A 6,000-nucleotide genomic window follows, 5' to 3' on the forward strand; every position below is an offset into this window, starting at 1 on the left:
CCCGGCGAGGCCGAGCGGTGGAGCTGGTTAATGAACCCAAAGCAGCCCAGGGATGTTTACACTTAGGAAAATGTGGAACCGCTTAGGAGAGTGGTACCCATAAATAAAAAATTGGAAGAGGGGAAGGAGCAATTAGAAATAAGAGCAGATGTGAGACCCGTTCTTTGGGTTGGTTTGTTTTATGGTGTTTTTTTTTCTTTTTTTTTTCCAAGCTTTTCTTCAAAATGTAATATTCCTCTGCTTGTGCATTTTAGAAAATGCCAGAGGAATGGAAGAGCATGCATCGCTCACCCACCAGCACGGCAGCATCACGTTTTCAGGATTTTTTATTTTTTTTATTTTTAATTTGAGAAGTAAGAGGGAAAGATATAGCAATATCAAAAAATATTGACTTGTAAATTCCTTCTTCTCATCCTCATCCCGGCTCTAGGCTCGCAGATTGTGCCGGAGAACGTTTTATATGGATTTTTCTGAGGGGAGCGGTTCCCTCTCCGTCTACAAGCGGGTTCCGAAAAGAAAGAGGCTGAATTTCCCTCTGATGAAGACACGCATAGGTTTGGCAGATCCTGGACGAAACTCGGTATTAATTTCTTTATTTTTATTCCAGCTCTGGAATGGAAGAGGGAAACAGATTCACCTCCGAGTCCATGGGAAAAGAAATGACATCCTTGCCGTGTCCGGCTGGGTTCTGCTTTGCAAAACTGCAAGTTGGCTCTTTACCTTATCTCCAGTGCGTTAGCCGGTGGGTTTTAGGGCACTTTTTTATCCTCTAGCCTTTAAATTAGCCCTTTTCTTTACTGTCACTCTCCCCTGCAAAACAAAACAAACCACGGAAATTCAGCTCTGAACATAGTCTTGCAGGTGAATGCATGTTTGCAGCCGGAGAACTTGAATTTTTCAATATATTGTGGTTGTTAACACCTAATTTGATTTGTAGATACTCAAGGCAAACTCATAAAAAGATGGATTTCTGCCCCAAACGCGTGAAGGTAACAGTTCCCCTGGAAATCCTGATGTGTGTGCTTGTGCCCAAACACCTAGAGAGCACAAACGTGCTCATGTAACACGGCTCCAAGTCAGGCATTGCATCTCCAGGCCAGGGAATTCTCACCTAAAATAAAATTCACCAACTGAGGAATTTTATTATAAAATCCCTTTTTATTATCCTCATACCCTGGAGGAGGAAAAAAATAAAATAAAAAGGCCTAGATGAGAATAAAGAAAAAAGACAAATCTTTTATTTCAGTGTGGGGATAGAAGAAAATAATTCAGCGCATATCTGTGGCACATGGGTATTCTTCATCTTATTTATTTATTTATTTATTTAAATTTCCTTTCTCTTTGTTCCCTTCTTTCCCCACCCATTGTTGTCTGAAATATTTAGAAATTCCCCTCGATACCCCAGCGATTTTCTGGAGGAAAACCGTATTTATGGTTCCTCCCACCTCCAGGCAACTCGCAAGTCCCATACAAAGGAAAATGGCCAAGGTAGGAATTGTATGGAATAAAAAGCAGCTTAGTGCCTCTAAAACGCGGTGCACCCGCACAGAAATCCTTACCTAGATTTGGAAAGGCAAACTGCTTTTCCATTATGTATTTGGGGGAAAATAAAGGAGCGGAATTTTAGCTTTTGAGCCCTCAGGGAAATTAGAGCCCGTGGTATGAGAAAGTCTGAGATCAGCACATAATTTTCCCACTGGAGTACCAATTTAGTGAAGAAACTATTACTCTGATTCTCATATTCTTGTAGAGGAGTCCAAGGAAAGCTTTCCCAGGCTTTGTTCAAATTGTGCCTTGGATAAATAAAAGCCAAAGCCGACTCGCCTTCCCAAACTTTGCGTGCGCTCTGCTCCACGGCGCTCTCTCGAGAAAAAAAACCCAAACCCGTGACATCCCTGTTTCAGCTCATTCTGAATTAGTCCAACCAGGCAAGGCTGGGGCTGTGGCCAGCGTTAGCAACCGATACACATTCTTGCAAAAGCAATGCCCGAAATAGCGCACGAAAATAGGATTAAATACATTCTTCCCTGCCTTGACGCATTGCACCCAAAAAAAAAAAAAAAAAAGACAAAAAAATTCAAAGAGCAAGTTTTGCATCAGACTTATATTTGTCCCAGACGCTGGGTTTATCACCAATTCTTCACCCCACTCTGCTGCATTGGAGATATTTGTATGGAAAAAAAACAAGGAAAGAAAAAAATAGCCCAAACCCTGCCTAATATTTAATTTAAATGCTTTTAAAGGGGGAGAGGGGAGGACCGATGCACGGCGGACGGAAGCCCCCGATCAGGTTACTGCCCCCCCGCCTCCCTGCGCTGGATCAAAAACTGTCTCGGGGGGTGTCCGACGAGGAACTGAGCCTGACAAGGGACGATCCGGCTTTTCTCCTTCCTAACCTGTCAGATTCCTGCAACCTGCTTCCAGCAGCTCGGGCTTTTTCACCTTTTTTCTTCTTCCTCTCTATTTTTTTTTTTTTTTTGGTGCCGCTGAGCCTGCCCCCAGCAGACCCCCAGTCTTTTTTTTTTTTTTTTGTGAGTGTGTGTGTGTACTAAACCTTCTCCGTGTGTTTTGCGGATATTTGCCTTTCTTGCATTTTACTATCCAGAAAAGGGGGGAAAAAAATCCCCCCAAAAAGAAGACAAAAACAGTCCACACACTCCCCTTCGCCCAAGGCAGGGCCAGAGGTGGGTGTGCAAAGGCAAACCTCGGTGTCTCCCACCCTGTGGCTTTATGGCCGCGTTTTATCTTCCCTCTTTCCCCCAAAAAATATGCCAAAGCTGGGAGGCAGAAAGGAGAAACACCTTTAGGTCCCTCTCCTCTGACCCATCACTGACCCGGGCAGCTGTCGAGGGGCTCCCCAAATCCCGCAGCCTCCCCTGAACCCCCGCTTTGGGGCTCTCCCCTTTTTCTCCCCCCCATCCCGCCGCCACACCACGTTTTGAGGCAAAGGAGGGCTTTTTTTACAGCCTCTGCGGAATGTCCCAGCTCTTGGCAATTCCCCACCGTTAATTATTGTTATTATTTCCACGCTGGCCCGGTGCAGTAGGTGCTGCTTGACTCAGCGATTCGGAGACAGACAAATAAAATATCTGCCTGAATTTAGGGCCCCTGTCTGGTCGGAAGTCCAAGTTCAATTCCAAGTTAAAACAGGAGGTCGCCTGAAGCACTGACAAAAGAAAGGGGCCATTTGGTCCGGCTGGTGTCAACAAACTGGTATCTGGAGAGCGTAATTATCGCTTCTCCTCATTTTTGCCTTCATATTCTTGGAGAGAGAAAGTGGGAGACGAGCCGGGGACAATCAGGTGGTTTATAGCTCCTTGCGCTCGGATGAGAATTTATTTATTTTTTGTCCAAATGTCATTTTTTTCTTTATTTCTAAGTGCTCTAAAACACAGAGGCACATTTTGGCGGCGAAACTGCAGCGATCCGGGGTTATTTGCTCCCCTCTCCTGGTACCGAATTAGCTCAAGATGCGTTTCGAAGGATGGAGAATAACACCAGGCCAATGTAAGAAACCTTATTTCTTTTGCCAAATGTTATTCAGGACCAGTTCTATGGGAGCTGTGTGCTCAGGGCTGTTTCTCCCCTTGTCCCACCCGAAGTATTTACTTCTCGGTCCACTTGATGTCCAAATAAGCCCTGAAATATTTCATCCCTTGGAGTTGCTTGGAGGGCTTGAGAGGGACGAGGGCGAGCTCTTTGCCAAGTTTATTCACATTTTCAAAAGCAAAACACTGAAAAGTTTCATTTCCAAAGGCAGAAGCTGGACTTAAATGAACTGCGTTTGCCAAGCTGGGGTTTAGTATATATTAAATAGAGAAATATAAATGATGGATAGGCACGATTGATGCCCACACATTCACACTGAGTGCAAAAACAGCGACGCATACTCTGTTTGCAAGCAACATCGTGAGCTAAGTATAACTTTCTATGGAAAACCTGGGATTTATTAAGCATTAGTTAGGGAAAATATGTATGCAATAAGCAAAGAAGCAAGAAAACGGAAAAACAACAACAACCAAAAAAACAGCGCTTCTCTTTGAAAACCATTTTCGGTTTTGGTAAATGCAGAGATCCCCGCCTGCTCCAAAAATTGTTTGCTGTGCTGAATTTTGCAGGAGAAGAAATGTGGAGGGAAATAAAGCGATGCATGCCTCCAGCTTGGCAAGGAGAGGTTTAAATCATTGTGTTTTCCCTCAAAACGTGTGCGGGTTGTGGGTGGAATGGGCGTGTTTGCTTTTTTGCCTGCCCTTTACGCGGCTGGATGTGATTAACCGGGTTTTGCACCCAGGAGCAGGACTGTGCCTCCACCTCAGGTATGGCTATTTATATTCCATGAGAAGTGCCAGCATTGTTGGCAATTAATAATACTAATTTCATTGTAACACTCAGAGTCTATCTTAAATGCCAAGAACCGCCTGATGAAATTCTTCTTTTACTAGCATGAAACACAGATATGGATTTTTGAGGTTGAAAATGGGCTAAAAAAGCCCTGGCAAGCCCGGGGCAGAGCTGCTGCCTTCTCCCCTCTCTGCAACTCAGCTGCTCAGAGCATCAGCAACGCTTTGGCTTTCTGTGTTTCCTCTGCACCGGGTTAAGAAGGGCTGGAAAGAGGATTTTGCTCCATTACTGGCAAGGAAAAAAAAAAATGCCCCCTGTCCTCCAGGGCTTTCTCAGGCTCTGGCATGCACGAGTGACCCACGCAGCTCCTATGTGCTTTTCCATTCCCCAAACACGTGGAAAAAAACTTCCTCGTGATTTTTCCTCCCCGAGGATGTGTTTTTGCAATCCAAAAAAAAAAAAAAAAAGAGAGAGAGAGAGAAAGAGAAAAAAAGAAAAAACACCATGCTTTTTGTATTGTCACCCTGGGGCTTTTCGGCATTAAATGGCAAGTGCGTAAAACAGAGGCTTCCTTGGGGACAGCAACAAATAAGCAGGGGGGGCTGTCTGGGAGCGAGCTTGTGTCCGCTGAGCTCAGCGGAATGGAAAAAAGTAGAAAAAGTTAAATCGGGGACCGGCAAAAGTTTTGCTCCTGGGGAAATCCGGGTGCTGCAGAACCCGGAGGTTTGTTTAAAAAATTATTATTATTAATAATAATAATAATAAAGAAATAGAGTTTCTTTATAGCGTGGGTTGGGGTGAGGATGCATCCTGCTCTGCGTGTGCCATGGGCAAGGGGGAGAGAGGTAAACAGAAAAAAAATAAGCTTGTCTTCTCACTTTCAGCTTCCTTTTTGGATCTGGGCTATTGAGATCGAAGCCCCTGTTGCCTGATTCGGTCCAATTTCGGCAGAGGGTGTTGGAGTGATCGGCCAGAGTCTCCAACCCCTTTACGGTCTCCTCCTTCCGCTACAACCTCTTGTGGTTGTCAGACACGAGCGGGGCAGCGGGGACCCACGCGGGGACAGGGACCCCACAGACGAGCCCCCCCCGGGGGGGAAACTGCTGGGGGACTTCTGGGGGTCTCTTTCCCCGCACCCCCCCTCTTTGGAGGCAGGAGAACCGCAGCCACATACAGGCTTTGCTTCCCTAAAAACGGGTTGAAAATCCATGTGAAATCCCCACCGCTTGATTTAGGTTCCTTGGTTGCGTTGTGGAATTGGGTAAAAACAAGCAAAATCTCTGCGACACATCCATCAGTCCGTCCATCTGTCTGTCTGTCTTCCCACCCATCCATCTACATACGCAATTATTGTATATCCGGCATTGATTATATACCGCACAGATGCGTAGGCACATCTATGACCCTCCCTTCCAGTCCTTTTCTCCTGTCCATATCCCGTGGACACTTTGGCTCCTGTGTCTATCCCAAAAATAAGAGAAACCCGACAAATTTTCCGGGGCTACCTGGAGGGGATGTTGAAGCCTTCGGAGATGCTTCACTTTTTATTTGCTTTCCAAAAGATTAAATATTGCGCCGATATCCCTTTCCAATAAATATGAAATAATCAGAATTTTTTAATTAGAAGTGGTGTCTTTCCAACCTTGGATATACAGATCC

The sequence above is a fragment of the Anser anser genome, assembly GCF_964211835.1.
Source record: "Anser anser genome assembly, chromosome: 30".
Taxonomy (NCBI): Eukaryota; Metazoa; Chordata; class Aves; order Anseriformes; family Anatidae; genus Anser; species Anser anser.